Source organism: Stegodyphus dumicola, chromosome 8 (assembly GCF_044657685.1).
Source record: "Stegodyphus dumicola isolate Sdum_Otavi_A_Nest chromosome 8, ASM4465768v1".
In the NCBI taxonomy this organism is placed as follows: Eukaryota; Metazoa; Arthropoda; class Arachnida; order Araneae; family Eresidae; genus Stegodyphus; species Stegodyphus dumicola.
Window position 1 is genome coordinate 109,264,407 of NC_140775.1, and position 18,830 is coordinate 109,283,236.

The 18,830-nt window shown below is 33.1% G+C and overlaps 1 protein-coding gene across 2 annotated transcripts in view; it reads left to right on the forward strand.

The window, feature by feature from the left end:
* Window positions 1-18,830, forward strand: part of LOC118186902 (uncharacterized) — a 106,903-nt gene that overhangs the window by 40,177 nt on the left and 47,896 nt on the right. The window contains exon 1 of one of the 2 annotated variants that reach the window (XM_035357071.2): window positions 13,104-13,177. The exons of the other annotated variant lie outside the window; for it this stretch is intronic. The gene's annotated coding sequence lies outside the window, so the exon portion shown is untranslated. Of the gene's footprint in view, window positions 1-13,103; window positions 13,178-18,830 lie in introns of those variants that run through there. 2 annotated transcript variants of the gene reach the window in all.

An 18,830-nucleotide genomic window follows, 5' to 3' on the forward strand; every position in this document is an offset into this window, starting at 1 on the left:
AAAGCATCCGACCATTAGTCCTCGCATGCTTTGTCATAAATGAATAACCGAACCAAAGCAAAAAAGATAAGATTTGACCTTATTAGAGTGTAGAGCACTTTAGGGCTATTTCTCTTAGTGGGGGGAAGTCTTCGTGAAGGAGTTGTTAAGGAAAATTGACTCTATTCACGTTGCAGATGACAAAAACTACGACAACGCCCATGTAGTTAGATCGCGAAGATCTAAACCCTCCGATATAATTTACTAGTATTCCGCTGTCTTATCCGTTCTGCCGATGGTGGACTTCAAAATCGGGTAGGAATTAAGTTTGTTGGAATAAGACAAAGCATATGCGAACTATCTGCATATTTAAGTAACAAATCGAGAAAACTTCCAAAGCACCCATTGCCAAAAATGCTAGGAAAAACAAATTAACGCTCTAATATGAAGTAATAGTTGTTCTCTCAAATTTGAATTTTAAAAGCTGTTTTATATCAAAGCTTTTTCTCTTCTATTTGTGAAATTTTTGGTTTTCATTCTGGAAAACCACTTTTTAATGCGATTAATTAATCCATCAAACACGTACTAAGCGAATAAATAAAAGTAAAAAAAAAAAAAATTGTTAATCAAAAATTTGTTAAAGATTTACAAATTATGAAATCGATAATCAAACAAATTCTAAATTTCGGCTTCCACATGCCCATATTCGCAGTAGGATTACATCATTCAAAATTCGATGGCTCTATGTACCGTTGTTTTATCACAGTGCGAGGAATATACATACATTTATGCAGATTTTTCATTATTTAATTTCTTCAAATATAATGCAGGACTCTTAACATTTGTGGCAACAGTTTGAAGAGTGAAACGGAAATTTAGTGTGATTCAACGCAAAATCGCAAAACGAAAACAATAGTCCTTCAAAAAAGACTTACGTCTAAAGGGGCGTTTTTTTAACGCTTTGTGTGTTACCTTTATTTATTAAATATCACGTTCTTTGCACTTAAACCATAAAAATTCAGTTCACTAGCAATGTCGCAAAATAATTTTAAAATGAGCATATCTTTACGATTTCCGATACAGAGTTCCGCGAGCTGGAGATAAAAAGGTTTTTTCCCCCCGTAGAGTGTTGTCATTGCTCGCTTTTAAATCGTTGAGTTTGTTACTCAAAAATTCGTTAAAGTTTTAAAAAATATGAAATCCATCATAAAACAAATTCTAAATTTCAAATTTGATCTTCCACATGGCCATATTTGTTGGAGAATCATACGTCATTCAAAGTTCGATAGCTCTATGTACCGTTGTTTTATCACAATGCGAGAAATATTACATTTATACAGATTTTTCATTATTTAATTTCTTCAAACATAATGCAGGACTCTAACATTTAGTGGCAACAGTTTGAAAAGTGAAACGGACATTTATAGTGATTCAATGCAAAATCGCAAAACGAGAACAATAGTAAAGATTTCTTAAAAAAATGTAAGAATTTTTTTTTTAATTTTTTCTATTGTACATTTAAAATGATTTGCTCTTCGAAAAATGTAAAAGGGGGGAAAAGTTTGTTATAATGTTATTTCATAGCAAATTTACGCAACTAGTAGCTTTGATCTCTCTCTCTCTCTCTCTCTCTTTTTTTTTTTTTTTTTTAAGCCCAAAGGAGCCCGCTTTGGCCTTCTGCGTTGGCTCACTATAAAAGTCTGAATTACTTTTCAAATTGTTGCCACCAAATATTAGAGCCCTGCACTATATTTAAAGAAATTAAATAATGAAGAATCTGCATGAATGTATGTATGTTTCTCACATTGCGAAAAAACAACGGTGCCTAGAGACATAAAATTTTGAATATCGTAGTCCTCCACTCGATAATGGCCTCTGGAAGTCCGAATTTGGGATTTGTTTTATTACCTATGTCATATTTTGCAAAACGAATTTTTTATTAACTAACTCTACGATTTGGAAGCATTTCATTAATATTAACATTGCATGCATCTTCAAGCACGGATATTTTATGCGCGAGGTTTCTTTCTTTGTGATATTGCTGTTATGTTGAATTTTACAGTTTAAGTGCGAAGAACATGATACTTAATAAATAACATACAAAACGTTAATAAGGTAACATACAAAACGTTAGAATAACGCCCCTTTGGGCGTAATATAAAATCTGAAAGCTTTCAGATTTTTTTTTTTTTTAAACATTCTATTTGATCTCTTAATACGCGAGGCTTGCAACAAATATTTAACGCGAATGATGCGGCAATAATTTCCATTTTGCCAGGATAAGAAATTTCTATAATGTAATAATAATAAATTCAAAGCAAAGTAATTAAAACTTTTCTTCGAGATGTTAAAAGAATACCGAAATGTGGATGATAATAATTGATGGACTATTACTGAAAATACGATACAGTCCATGCCATGAAGGAAAAAAAAAGAAAAAAAAAGAATGTCCACTTTTCCCAATGAGGAAATCAACGACTAGCGAGCTATTTTTAACTTCGTTACGCTCGGCTGGATTTTTTTTATCACAGCGTCTTCAATATGGACACAGCCCCCGGGTGTGTTTCATGCGCGCGCGCTCCCTCATAGACACGCGCGCACAAATAGATGACGATATGGTTCCCTTGTGACGTCATACCGCAGTAGCGGAGGAGGAAAAGTGCGATGTACTGGCCAAGCCGACCACCTGTTTCTCCCCGCATCTCAGGCGCTCCTTCGCGAGAATAAACAGACCTTAGTCATCCTCGGCGTACCAGGTACAGCAACCAGAATCTTTGATTTGATCTTAGATGGAAAGCTATGAATTTTTGCTTCCCCTTCTCACATTCTCCCTCACGCACTGTTGCGTTTTTTTCGTCTCGAAAAACATTGGACTTCCCATAGCGCGTAGTGACGCAGAATGGAAACTTCCTTGAAGCTGTAACATTCACTAGAGCTCATTATATGATTTCTTTGTACCAACTGTCTTTCAATATTTAGTTTAGAAATTCATTAGCTTTCTGGGAATAGGGAATGTGAAAACTCGGCTGCGATTTAATAGGCCTTCAAACCACAGATATTCCAGTTGCTAGCCGGTTGTTATACCTCATTATATCACGAGAGTATGCACAGAGAGAGACGATAATTCTTAATACGTATATTTTCTAATTAAAATTTAAAACTAAAACTTTATGTATTTTAAAGAAATTTGAATAGATAATTTATTACACTTAACATTAATTTTGACTGCTGTATACTTACTGAGCTTAAATATTTCTACTTTCATATAGTTTTCAACAAAGATCCATATATTTTTTTATTCGCTTTGCTGTTTCGGCATTTGCGCACCTATTGTGAGATTATTTCTCATTTAATAGTCTTCTTGAGGAAATAAACATCGGTAATCAATTTTTTTTCATGGTCTAATGAGTTAATTTTGTGTCTAATTTCTGTATTCATTTAACAACTTGCTTATGTGAGTTACACATAAGACACCTATTTTGAAATTGAATGTGGGGTGGCTGTTTTAGACAGTAAAATTATTTGTTTAAATTATTTCAGTGTTAATAAGAAAGGGGGGATTATCATAGGCCACTGTCTAGATGTTCTAATAGAACTGTCCTGTTGCCATCTGATCAGCATTTACTTCTTTCAATAAACAGTAATAAAACTTGATTTCTAATCTTTCTAGAGACTTCTTAAGAGTTTCTGTTTTTAACGTAATAAATCACAGCATTTCTTTTTCTTCGGTGTGTGGGAGTCTGTGTATCTTCATGGCAACAAAAAACAAAAGAATTTACTGCCGTATTCTTTTATATATCAAATTCTGTTGGAATTTGTGCGTTTTTTTTAAATATTTTTTCGCGATTTATGCACTATTTAATTTTTTTTTGTCCCCGAGATATCATGTGACAGCTTTTATCTTGTATACCAATCATTTACAACCAATATTTGTTCAGAATTTTATTGTGGTTCCATGAAATGCTCTGCAGTAGCCAATATAAACCGGCTTCGTGAGTTATTCGCCATTCATAAAATCCCATTTCTTACAGGTAAATCACATTATCAGCCAATTAAAGGTCAGTACTTTTATGTAATATTTGGTTAGGCTGGAAAATAGTGAACACTAAACTTCGGAACGATGCAAGGAAAGATGCGAGTATATTACATCCACAAAATGCATACTATTTGTTTCGCCACATTCGTTCGAGGTGGGACCATTGAGACCGGAGGGCTCCTCCGGTGTTTTATCAGTTAATTTGCACCCCTTTGAGAGCAGTATTACTTCAAAGAGCTTTCCCCAAAACAGGAAGTGAGGAGTGATGACGCATTTCAGAGCAAAGAAATGAGCGTCTTAAATTTGAAAAACAGCCTTGAAATGTGCGTAGAGACATTTACTGCTGTATGCATTTTACACGAAACGTTAAAATTGTTAATTATACTTACTCATTAATTTTTAAATAATAGATAAAATCCGATGCGCTTTTAAAACAAGTTTTGTTTTCTTAATAGCAGTTTTTTTCTCCCTCTTGATCTACATATTAATAAGAAGAATTCTGCGACTATTTCTAAGATAACTATAATAACTTTTTTAAGTTAGGGGAAAAAAAAAAAAAAACTATCTTATTGCTTTTCTGTTGATAAAGAAGAGGAACTTATCTTAGATTGCCCTTGAAATTCGTAGTTTGGATCAAAATTTAATCTAATTTAAGGCTGCTAAATATATAAATTTTATATTGTCTTGTGTCTGTTCAGTTCGATATAGTAACAGATATTTTTTAATCAAGATCGTAATCTTAAGTTTAACAAAGCAGCTTTACTCACAGTACTTAAAGATAATTATTTAATTTTTAAAAAGAGGAGCTAAGGAGGCTTTGTTTTTTAAGTTTCGCTATTCAAGTGTGTGTGATTATGGCAAAGCCTCGAGGGCTATCTGCCTAAGAGGAGGGATGCCTTCGTGCAGGACTTTCTAAGGGAAACTTGCTCGTATACACGTTACACATGGGGAAAACCACGAAAACGCCCATGCAGCCAGCCCGTTCGCGGGATTCGAACCTCGGACCGAACTACCAGTGTTCAGCGACTTTACCGCTCGGCCGCTGGTGGGCTTTCGCTATTCAAGATTTTAATTTTTGAATTTCTGATATAAAATTTTTTCTAGAGGTCATTAACACTTATTTTTTTAAGTCTCTGAGCAAACATTCTAAAATTAATTTTTTCATTTTTCAATATTTCAGTGTAATTTTATAAGGATATTGTTTTTCCTTTAAGTTATCACTGCATTCTCTTTGATGTTTACAATTAGGATATTCAGGGATATTTTTATCGTTTTTTATGAGTACAATATTAAAATCAATCGCATTGGATGTGTTTTTGCTATCATAATTTTCGTATTCGGCCTCAAAATGAATTTTCTTTGGACTTAATTCTTGTAGTCTTTCATAAGCACTCTGTATTGTTTTTCTTTTCTCTTCTCTCCGACATCTTTGCGTTATTTATTCTACTGTGCTTGATAAATTTACTTTCGGTACTGCACTGGGTTGTAATAGTTTCTTTTACGGTAATCCAGGCCAGTGATTTTTCATGTCATTTTCACAATTGCCGCACAGAAAATGTTCACTGCATATTCCTGCGTTTTCTGATGCATCCATTCTTTCGTGTAATGCAAATTGTCCTTTAGGAAAATATGAAATACATTATGCCTTCTTTTCTCTTTTCCATGAGTGTTACGGCATTTTATTACAACGTAAGAAGATAAAATAATACACAAATTACATAAATGAAATTTTACAACACAGCATTTAAAAGGAAAATGGTTAAAACTATGGATTCATCACTAGAAAATTCCTTCGGAGGATAATGAAACTGCAGTTTTAAAAGCTCGAAATAAGAACTGATGTAGCCATGGACCTACCATGGATGTAGCATAGTAACGTCAGAGCATTTCCTGTTAACTTTCCCCTAGCAGGATCGTATCGGACTGAGGTCACTGAGAGGTATGAACTTTCGACTTTCTCTGAAAGTTTTCCAGTATTTTACATGTAAATTGGCTTAGTATTCCGTTATTTGCACCTCAAAACAAAAATTTCTGACGTTTATCCGGATACAATTTGTGTATACCTTTAAATTATATTTGAGAAATCTAAAAGTCGGACTTCTTAAATGTCACTAAATCTCTTTTCCTCAAACGTCGAAAAGGCCCTTGTATACGAATTTCTCTTGGAATGCTTAACCTTCTAGCGCTAACAATAACCTTCGTTAGTAAAGTGGAACTTCTTTCTCGAACTCTTTCACAAAGTGTGGAGTTCCCCCTTGGAACGGGATTGCAACTTCGGTTATCAAAAGCTAAACATTGACAGTAAACAAAGGAAAAAGAAAGTGCATTAAAATAACAGAACTACGTTAAGTCGCTTCAAAAGAATTATTGACCTTTAACGACTCTTGAAAGCAATGAGCGATACAGTAACTTGATGGGGGAAAGCACTAGGTAGAAAATTATTCAGGCGTTCGGGCGATGTCTGAATGGTCCGGCGTTTGGGGCGACTTCGATGTGAAAGATTTGAAGGCACTCTTTCCCTTATGCAGATAACCCTAGTGTTCTTTGCCATAATCAGTTAAGCCGAACCAATCTTAAATGTTGAGGCTTCTTTTAAGTATTTTGATACATTTTTGGCGTTCACTGGCACTTCGCTAACTTCCTGATAGGGTCTGAATTTGTACGAGGGAAACGAGGTACTATAGTACGGCTCCATATCCTTTTATAATATTTAAAATGCATAAAATCTTAAGTACTTTTTTAATTCCATATTTTAGGAATTTAAAATTAAATGAAATTAATAGAAAAATTATTTTTTCCCCCTCTTCTCTAAGTCTGATATCATTTAAAAAAAACTTTATTTCTAAGCTAACGATAACTGTAGGAGCCGATCTCTGTTATTGTATAACCACCACATGTGAAACTCACAATGTCACTGTCACATGAATAGGGGGTCTTTTGGTTACCAATATGCGTCACTTGATTATTATTTTGATAAACAATATACTTGCATTATTTTCCCCTTATTTTATTAATCAGTATTTCTTATAAAGTATTCCTTGGGTTCTTTTCTATGTCCTAGAAAAATAAAGGAGACTCAGGTTTAAAGTGTATTAGCTTATATTTTAAACGAGCACCTAATAAACCAAAATCATAAAAGTGAAACATCTAGAAATGGGAAATAATCTCATGCTTAATTATTTTTAAATTAAAAAGTGGAAAGGTTATTTCACAAAATAATTAATGTAATTTCCATCAGTGATATCTATTACATTGAAAGAATCATAAGAGGGTCTTCGTAAGAGGTTTTTTACCGAGCTTCTAGTTTTATAAATCAAGCTCCGTTTCCCGATTGATCACTAATCCTCTCAAAACGCTCTAGCTTATTCTTCAATCCGCTACTAAATTTATTGTAAGAAATGTCGGGCCGACTTCTGTATACAATCAGCTGATGTCGGGGCACTTAAAGTGGATCTCTGTGGGCAGGCATTTGTGTGAGGCAGAAGTCGTGTGGGCAGCACTGGAGCCGGGCGTGTTGTGACAGGCCAGGCGAATAACCTGTACTGGACTTCATGCATCGGTGCGAGTCGGCGAATGCAAGCTTCTTGCGGTTGCCCTGAGGATATCCTTTCCCTTCTCCTCTTCCTTTAGGACCCGTTTGACATCTGCTCTCAAGCAGTGGTTTTATTTTCTTGAGCTCGAGATTCTGAAATTGGGATGGTTCAATGCATTTAAATTTCTATCGCAAAATTTTAACAAAAACGTTTAGTACCTTTAAATAGATCCATGTAATTGAGGAAATTCTTCAGAAAATATACGTTTCCCTCGCCTGATATCTTTGTAAAACTTGTGATACAAATCGCTTTAATAAAAACCGTGAAGCGTATTTTTTAGTTGGTGTTTAAATTTTAAACGAGGCCATGATAGGATAATTTCTATGCCATCTTGATTGAAAGCTGCTTATTTGGCTAATATGTTTACTTCATCATTACTAACACCCCCTTTTTTTTTCTTTTCGTCTAAAATATTTCTTTATTTCTTCGAAATATGCAAAACTTCTCTGTCTCCACGGCAGGAGGAGTATCTGATTTGTATTCACGGATATTATACGGTATTACATATGGAGAAGAAAACGAAAGCACCCTTGAACCTGGTACACCCTATCAATGTTCAGCGGTCTCATCCACTCCGCTATTAGCAACTCCTTTGAAATATGATGCAATGATTATTTTATTTTTACAAAATACACTAAAGCTAACTGCTTAAGTAGAAATATGCTTTCATGAGAAACTTTTTAAAGGAAACTCGCTTGTATTCAGGTTGCACATAGCCACTAAAAGGCCCGTGTAGTCAAACCGATAATCGTGATTTCAAATTTAGTCAGATGATTCGTGTTCAGACGCTGTGTACATTCAGCCACAGATGGACCCTTTCAAAAATGAAACGAGAAATTACTGAGAATTTTATATATTCAGACTTGTAACTAAAGAGCATTATTTTGCATTATTTTTAGTTAATATATTCTGAACATTTCATTAAGCTGTCTTTGGGGATTTCGAACTAGGAGCATTGTTTTGACATTACTTTCTTTTTAAATTTTATTATAGCGATAATTCATTAATTTTACTCAAATTCAAACTCTTTCAAACATTGATTAATGATTATCGAGCAGTCTCAAGGATCTTAAATTATAGTCTATTTCTTATCGCCTATTATGAAGGGTAGAACTCTGCCTTTTTAATTGAAATAGATGATCCGAAGGATGTGGGGATTAAAAATGAAAACTTGGCGATTTATATTTGCCAAGCCGTACTCTAAAAGTGTTAAGTCTCAGTCTCATGCAAAGACAGCACTTGCTGTGCCGCATGGATGATAAACGTAAGGGAATGTAAGCTAACGTAATGGTGTAAGAAGTTTTTGAAAGTTTCTTCATTATTGAACAATTAGCACAGTTAGCTACAATTCGAGTATTTATCGTATCAGGTGTATAGTAATAATAATATTAGTCACTGTAGCCATATAATATAACTGAATCATTACGGACATTAAAATTTTCAAGGCCTCCTTTAAAAGCGTTCATAAAGTATTTTCTTATTCCTATCCTCATGCCTTCTTAGGGTAACGTGCCGCTGAATGGGGGTCTGCATTGAAGATTTCTTCAGTTTCCTGACATAAAAAATTCTAAAAAAATTCCACAAGTGGCACCCGAACTTAAAAACGGTAGACGTTCAATCGTCATTGCTAGGATTTGACGACTGGGTCTTCTCATCCCCAGTCGTCTTCTAGAAGGGATGGTATATAGGGTATTTTCTCTCTCCTCTCCGCGTGCGTTCGTGATGTGACTACATAGCACGTTTGGCTAGCAATCGGGAGGTCCGGTGTTCGAATCCCAGCGAGGGCAGTGCACATTTTTACATCTCTTGCATCGATAAACCTAATGACTCTACACGTTTCTAAAGAGAAAGCATATAAATAAATTAGCAGTGAACCTTAATTTGGCATAACCCTTTGCTTACCGATCGGCGAAATCCAACTCTGCTTTTATTATGCTTGGAAAGTGGGACTTCGCACATGTTTTAGATTTATATGTAGCATTGCTCCAATACTCTTTAACACATGCTCTCCTACAATATGCAAGGCGTTGAACAAAACAATCAGCATGTCATTGCAGAAATTTCGATTTTATTTCAAAACACGTGTTAATTTCTCATAAATATCTTGGTAGCGTGCAATAATGGGAGGGGGTCTATCACAAAGAGAAGGAATGTGTGGAAAAAATTACGACGCTTCCTCTTTCGCAGGTCGAAGAAGAAAGGATGCTGATATCATGCCCCTCTAAAGACGCTGCTAGTCCCGAGCACTTTCTCGAAGCTGATTTCGTCATTACTGTATCGTCCAGTTTTGGCATCTTATCGCTTTTCTGGCGAAAGATTTTGAAGTATAGCGGTTGAATTTTTTCACGTGCTGAGAGCGAGCAGAAAAAGCGATTTAACATTTAGCGGAAATGCATTACTTGACAAATAAAACAAAATAAAATTTTATAAATAAATTTCATAAAAAAAACAAAATCTGAAATGTTTCAGATTTTAAATTACGTCCAAAGGGGCGTTTTTTAACATTTTGTGTGTTACCTTTCTTTATTAAATATCATGTTCCTCACACTTAAACCATAAGATCCAGTGCAACAGCAATATCGCAAAATAGTTTTAAAACGAGCATATCTTTAGAATTTCCGATACAGAGACTCACGCGCTGGTGATAAAAATGTTTTTTCTGCACAACGTTGCCATTGCTCGCTTTGAAATCCTTGAGTTTGTTAATCAAAAATTCGTCAAAGTTTTAAAAAATAGGAATTCGATCATAAAACAAATTTCAAATTTCAAATTTGGTCTTCCACATGCTCATATTCCTTGGAGGATTACGTTATTCAAAATTCGATGACTCTATGTACCGTTGTTTTATCACAATACGAGAAATATACATACATTTATGCAGATTTTTCATTATTTAATTTCTTCAAATATAATGCAGGACTCTAACATTTTGTGGCAACAGTTTGAAAAGTGAACCGACATTTATGAGTCCGACGCAAAATGCCAAAACGAAACTAATAGTCCTTCGGGATTCAAATCCCTTTGGACTAATAAAATAAAAAAGTATATATAAAAAAAGAACAATAAAAAAATCTGAAAGCTTTCAGATTTTATATTACGACCAATTTTTTTTTTTTTTTTAACGTTTTGTGTGTTACCTTTATTTGTTAAATAGCATGTACTTCGCATTTAAACCATAAATTTCAATTCAACAGCAATATCAGAAGTTATTTAAAAGAGCATATCTTTAGCATTTCAGGTACAAAGTCTCGCGCGTTGGAGATAAAATGGTCCCCCCCCCCGTACACAGTTGCCATTGCTCGCTTTGAAATCGCTGATTTTCATAATCAAAAACTCATAAATGCTTTACAAAATATGGAATAGATAATAAAAAAATTCAAAATTTCAAATGCCCATATTCCAGATGCCCATATTCGGGTGGAGACCTGCGTTATTCAAAATTTGATGGCTCTAGGTACCTTTGTTTTATCACAGTGAGAGAAATATACGTACATTTATGGAGATTCTTCATTTTAAATATAATACACGGCTATTGGGTGGCAACAATTTAAAAAGTGATTCGCCGTTTATAGAGAATCAAAGCAAAATGCCAAAACGAAATTAATATGCCTTCTGAGCAAATTGCCCCTTTCGGCTAATAAATAAAGCAAATTTTTTTATAAAATAAGCTATAATTTAAAACTCAAATAATTAATGAACTAAAGGTAGAAAAATAACTTATAACATAATTTAATGGAACCAAGAGATTATGTAATTCTCTTTACAAAATTCATCCGCAATTTTATTTTGCGAATAATAAAAGCGTGCGCGCCTAAATAACGAAATTTAATAATCTAATGCATTGTCTAAAGCAGGGGTTCTCAACCAGTGGTACGCAAGAAAAAAATAGGTGGTACACAAAAAAGCGAAGTATTTTTAACTATTAAATTCAAAAATTAAAACCCCAACATCCTGATTGAGTTTTTCTTTAACATTCGTAAATTTATGCGATCTGAGCTTTGTTCAAGAGAATTGGTGGAAGTAGTACTTTGTGGTGGTGTTAGTAAAGGTCTTCAATTTTTGTTTAGGCGTTAGTCAAAAGGTTGAGAACCGCTGGTCTAAAGCATAGCCATTACCTTTACAAATTTGTCAAGGGCGCTCCATGCATTTATTATTCATAGTTTAAAATTGAAGATGAATTTTAAAAAGCGAATTATTTAATCTTTCGCTCACATTAAATAATATGATAAATTATTTTTCTATTATTAGTTCAGTATTATTTTGTGGGTTTCAAGTAAAAGCTTGATTTATAAAAACCTGATAAAAAAATGTGTATAATCCTTCCGTTCTTTTGCGCAGCAGGTTACACACACACTCATGCAGTCGCTTAAAATCAACTTTTTATTTCAAAATATCATTATCAACATGAGTTTTTTTTAAAGATGCAGATGAAATTGTTTACCAGAAACAGAGTTAATAATTTTATAATTGACCTTTTTATAGGGTAATTAAAAACCTGTTTTGTTTGTCAAACTTAAATGTGAATAATATTGCAAATTATTATTAAGAATCACAAAATCACAGATTTTAAATAATTCATTTTCTTAAGAGGATGAGTTTTGATTATGTAAAATATGTTAATATTCTTTGATTTCGCAAAAATTTGTGATTCTAATTGAATGGAAGATTTTGATCCTTGTGAATTTGATGAACTTTTAATATTTATTTGAGATGCCAAAAATTAGTATGTAAAAGCAATAAAATCTCTTGGAGAATTATTGTTTTACAAATGAGTGTGAAACTACTAGGCTTAACATAGATGGTAAGGATCTATCGTAACAGGTATCTTAATATTTTTACGCTCAAAATAAAATAAAAGAATTTTACTGGGAACTACCACCTCTGAAATTTACCAGCACTTCTCAAACTATACATAATAATTGGAAATAAATATCGCCTTCCCAAGACGACCATTTCCACAGATAAACAAAATTATATAAGACCATATGTGGTCGTTTTATAAAAGCTTCACTGTAGTTTAAATGCCAGTTCTTTCAGAAAGGGATTAAAATAAAATAGCAGTTATTAATGAAACCTTAGAAATAAACAGCTTAAAATAATGCTTTGATGACTGTTTGACGTTTAGAACAAAAGCAAGTTAATTGTTGGTGTGTATGCTCCCGGAATATTAAAGGCATCACTTAAAAAATTCTTGACAATTTGTAAAAAGAGGAGAGCATTTGCTTTGCTATTTCGATTATTTTCTGGCTTTCAGCGAAAAATGTTATCCTCTACAAATGATTATTTGAGATGACCTTGACAGCATGAAAAGTCTAGGAAGGAACACGATTCACCTCGCCTCCGAGATCAAAGAATCGGGAGTCCCTACAGTCCCGAGATAATGTTCTCACATGATGCGCAGTCCTTCTACGCGCAATTTTATCACCAAGTTTTCCCCTCCTCTTTTCACTTGGCGTCGTCGGAGTATCCTCACCTGTGATGATGTTCAGTTGAGACCGCAAGATCGTACGAGTGCACAAGTTATTGCGTCTTGATTGTTCTTTTTGGTCATCCGTTGTAGATGAATGTGGTAAGTGGAAATTAAACAAAAATGTACGTTTTAATCATGTAACTCTTTATTTTTTAAATTAATGTATATAATCGAAGAAATTTAATATATATATATATAATTTATAGCATATACAACTGATAATTTCCCTGTTATCCTTGTTTTCCTTTATGTTGTTATTGATAAACGCTGTTTTTGACGCCATGTGTGATGTTATGGTACATTTTCAAATTTTGATTGCATATGCTGTTCCAGAAGAAAAGAAAGAAAATTCAAGTTAAATTAATATTTAAAGTTTAATTTGAGCAATGCAGTGCATAAAATGAACTATAAATATATTTCTACAATTTGAAATTAAAAAAAAAAAAAAAAAACAGTTGAAAATTTTTAGATAGAAATTTAGCAAACCTATAAAAATAATTTGCCTTCCACTTCAGGTCAAGTCCGTTACCTTAAGATTATTTTACCCAAAATTAGTTTGTAAATCTGTCTAAAAGGAGCAGTACATATTCAGTGACTGGGGGTAAAATAATCTCAAGGTAACGGACTTGACATGAAGTGGAAGAAAAATTATTTTTCTGTTGATTTGTTAAAGAAAAAAACTTCTGTAATTAATTTTTATCATGAATATAATACATTAATAGTTCATAATTAAAATAATTAAACTTCTTTATTTAAAAAAATAAATTAGATTACAAAACAAAGACGTTGAATAACATGAAATTTGAAAGGGACAGGCATTTTTGCCTACGATCACACATTTTAAGATTTATATCTAAAAAATTTAAATTGATTTTTTTATATTTTGAATTGTAGAAATATATTTATAGTCATCTTTATGCAGTACATTGTTCAAATTAAACTTGCATAATTTATCTTGAATTTTCTTTCTTTTCATCTGGGACAGCATATATAAGCAAAATATTTTTATGACTTATATGTTTTCTTATTTTTTTAAATTTATAATGATCAACTTTTTTGGTGGGATTGTAATCTATAAAGTGTTCAGATTGCAGCTGTCTTTTCTTTTTTTTTAAAAAAAATCTCTTCTTCAGGGAATCTGAAATCTCCAGATGGGATTTACTTTTTTATTGCGTTAATTTTATTATCAATTTATTTTATTTCATTTTGTTTATTTATTTTTTTTATGTTTTCGCTGTACATTTATTTTGGCTTTAAACTGCACTTTCATAGAAATCAGCAAACATCGTTACTTCGATCGAAAATGCGTCCGATTGAAAATAATTTTAAAAACATAATTATTCATTTTTAAATCAAATATACGCCTTAGGGGTAGCCAAATGATTAAGACCACTAAACGTGAATACGAACCGTGTGAAAGTGAAAACCATTTTGCCTTAAAAGACTTCTACAAAGGAAACTCTTCCCTGACGCAACTAACTATTCGATCAACCTAACCTAGTAAGGAAAATCAAATTTTTTTTCGTGCTTTTTTTTACGCCGATGCACAGGTATATTTTATTTATAGCTAAATATTCCTATGGTTTTTCACATTTTAAAATTATTCATAAATTTTATGTGTTTATTTATTTTTAAAAATATTAAAAATAAATAAATAGTCCTGTACCAGTTACATAACGGATTACATCTTTCATTAATTGCCACAAAGCTACAAGTGTTCATAAAAATGATCAGTCGATAAATTATTAATTTAATGCATTTCAATTTACAACGATTAATTTACTATAAATATTCAAATTATTTTCAGATGTGCTTATTGTTTTTGAATCTCTCAGTTTTTAATTAATAAAAATTTTAATTTGAAAGACAGTATTTAAGATCTTAATTATGTTTTGTTGAACGGTGTGCTAGAGAATGCCTTATATGCGAGAATATTAAAGTCTAGTTTCTAGCAGTCGCAATATTTGCTGTGGACTTCTAACTTTATTTCTAAATCGTCAGTTTGATTTAATTCGAATTGTTATATAGTAAATGTGGAACTGCATTAACCAATAGGCAAAGCACATGTTTTTAGGGTATCAAGGAAAAATGGCATCCCAAAAAAGCTATTTCGGGACTTAGGAAAGCGGGCACTACCAAAATTTTCCATTGGTGGAGAGAGAAGGAAAAACTGGCGTCAATTTATGTATGGAAGACACCAAAATCTCTTTAGTGCCTAAGCCCTATAATAAAGTTAAATAGAAATGTAAATGGTAAAGCGGAGATTGAACAGAATCCCAGCGTTGCTGTTCCCCGATTAGGGAAACGATGAAACCTATCCGTAACTATATTACATTTCGAATCTTTTTTTTACTATCAGCAGCCGTTTACCCTCCTTCGGCAGGTGGCTTCGCGAGAACTTTCTCAACTTTGATGACGTAGCCCGCATCGGAGTCATGATGAGTCGGCTTTGATATGACGGAGATGAGGCAAGTATCCCATGAGTCAGTGCGGCAGCCCGTCTTGCGGTGTAACAACAGGTCTCTTGCCATAAGTAGATCCCGCGTTTTTTCGATTTCGGAGGGCATTGTTCGCTTTCGGTTTCAGACGACACACATGCTTGCGTTTTGACTTCAGTAGCATCCTTAACGGAATCTTTGGAGATTTTTTTTTGCGGACGTTGCTTTGCGTCCCACTATTATGCGTTTATTATGTTCGTACTTTGGTAAGTGTTGCCATTGAGGAAAAAATAAGGTTTTCAAATAATCTTGCTCATGGCCTCGCAAATAGCCAATTCTCAGATTACTGCCTTTCAACAGAGCGTGAAACATTTCACTTGATTTTTTGAGTTTAATCAGGCAGTGACGCATTAACAAAAAGACGATTGAAAAGCAATGAATACTTTTTTAATAATTTAAAACTGTTATTAAGAATTAACTCTGTTATTTATGTCATAGAAACTCGTCCAATATATGCTGTATCCGAGTTATAATTTTAAAAATGATTTGCAGCTTCGTTGCTGAAATAAAAGTATTTCTAACTCTAATTCCCCTTTTTCTCCGTCCCATTTCTAATGTCATTAATCACGATATACGCTGTATATTAAAAAATTTTTTTTAACATCTTGATTGTTGCAAGGGGATATAGTATTCCCCTTGCAACAATTGCCTCTTAAAAATGGAGAAATCGGACCAAAAACATTTCAAGAGTGCTAGGAAATTAATCGAGAAGATTTATTATAAGGGAAAGTTTATTCATAATAGTAGGTTAGTTAGCGATCAAATTTAAAACGCCCAAAACAGCAGAAATGGCAATTTGCACATTTTTGTTGTGATCTATGATATAAGTAACCGTGTGTTTTCGGTACCTTTTCATTAAAATACGACCTTATATACATGCAAATCTAAGCACCTCAGTTCCGCAGTTTTTTGGGTTGTTGTTAGCGGATGTATGCAGATGAAATATTATTTCAGTATTAAATATCTGTGTATTGGCTGAGCTGTTTAACTAATTAAATGATGCAACCTGCGTATGACTGCCAAGGTCTTACTGACCATATGAACTGAAAAGCTCATGAAACTTTCCAAAGCTTTTCGTGGCTAGCCTGTGTATGTGTTATTAATAAATACTCGTTATATGCCTAAGATTTCTTTTCAGTTTACACACTTTTCTAAAATAACCAGCCAGAGATCTAGATGATTTTGGTTTACTGTACAGCTGGTTATCTTAATGAGCTTGTAGAATCATTTAGAATTTTTGAAGTCAGAGAACGTAATTAGTATTGCCTTTGCCAGAGTTCGAACTCCAGACTTTCCGATTGCGACCCTTACCCTTACGTGCGTTCCACTAAGGCAGTGCTTGAGGAGAGAGAAAAACCTGACAAGCGTATAATCATTACTGTTGTTATGTTTTTTCAAAAATATTGGTTATTTACAGATAGGATTATCGTAAGGCCATTGTTACAAGGTTTCTGTGCGGAATTTTTCAAATTACAGTAATTTTAGAAGTTTTTTCCGATTGTTGAAAGACTTTGGGTTTCACTTATAGATTGGTGAAAGGGTTCAGTAGACCTTTTTTTTTACTGTTGAAGATGCAGTCATCATCATTTATGGCAAACGCTATAAATAGGAAATTGCAGTTCTAAGTAGGAAATTTTGCAAGCGATTATAAGGTTCTTAATTTTCCGATTAAAGTGTATTATTATCGAAGTATATTATTGGCTCTTAACACAGTCTACGTGGAATTGAAGGAAAGTATTTAGCGCCTTAAATGACTGTCAAGGGTTCGCTTTAAATTTCGAGGATTACGTTGCAGTAAGTCTTCACCTCTTGGCTGTAGTGTTTGGAAGTTTACAGTAGGCTATGGGGGGGGGGGAGGTAGACGTAGGATGTCTCAGTTTGGATGCAATCCGGCTAGTACAATAGATGCAAAGGATGGCCGCTTGCAACTAAAGAATAGACAATGAAGTAAGGCAGTTGATAAAAGCACCGAGTATAAAGACTTTATAATATAAAGATTCTCGTCATAGTATAAAGAATCTGTATACTGCTTGGGTAAAAGATTGAAACAGAAGTAATAGCACCTGAGAAAAAGGAAACAAAAAATTAAGATATGTTCAGTTTGTCCCTGAGATAGGAGAGAACTTCCGTTTGCCGAACATAATGTCGAAGCTAGTAGATCCTTTCTGACGTTTAATTCTAAGAGCGTAACCGAGCTTCTTGTCTATACGATACTAGGAGTAAGAGGGCTGTCAAATTAGTCATTGGTCAAGCCATCAATATCGGCTCCCTTCCATCCCTTAAGCTGTGGTTGAATGAAACATTTATTGTCGCGCAAAGTTCATCTGTCCGTCTGTATAGAAGTAATATTAACCTTAAAAAAATGTAATTTAGAATCATGCCAATGATAAGAGTGTTACTCATTTTTTTTCCCATAATTAAGTATCGCATAATTTATTTTTCGTTTTGTTTTAATTGAAAGCAAGAAATGTGTTAAGCAACTGATTGAGCATAATAGGCAACTGAAATGAAGATAATCGTTCTCATTGTTATAGTAAATTGCGTATGGTTTGAATTCGTATGGCTTTGAAAATGAAATGTTTTACCATGTTTTGAAAAAGAGGTTGTATTTTAAATAATCTTGAATAAGGATGAAGAAATTAAATTTGTTTAATAGTAGTAGTATAATTGAAATTTTACGTAAAGTATGGATAGATTGAAATTTTGATTATACGATTTTTATTTAAATCATAGGATTTATTCTTTTAATCAGTCTCTTGAAAAACGTATAAATAGCATTTTATTGTGCTTATCTTGTGTAAAGATTAATACGTTAAACAAAAGTATGTTGCACACAGAATGCTTTTAAATTAGTTTCGCATTTTTTTACAATAGAATACTATATAATGATCAAAAATTAAAACTAATTTAAAATGCATTTAATAATTATATGTTACATTTTTAACTGAAATAAAACAGAATGCGTTATATCATAAATATAGCTGAAAGAAGAATTTCCTATTTAAATATAAGAAAGAAGGAGTGTAAAACTAAGTTTTTTTTTATCTTGTGTATATTTCTTCAAAACTTATTAAGCATTAAATCTTCATAATTAAACACGTACTCTGAGCATGAGGACTTCTTAGGTATGAAAACATAATTACTGAGAATTTCCTACTTGTGGGAAATTTGAATTTTTTTTTATGGAACTTTAAAAATCTGACATCGTAGAATTGAAAAACATTTTATATGGATACTTCTTAATCAATGTTTTA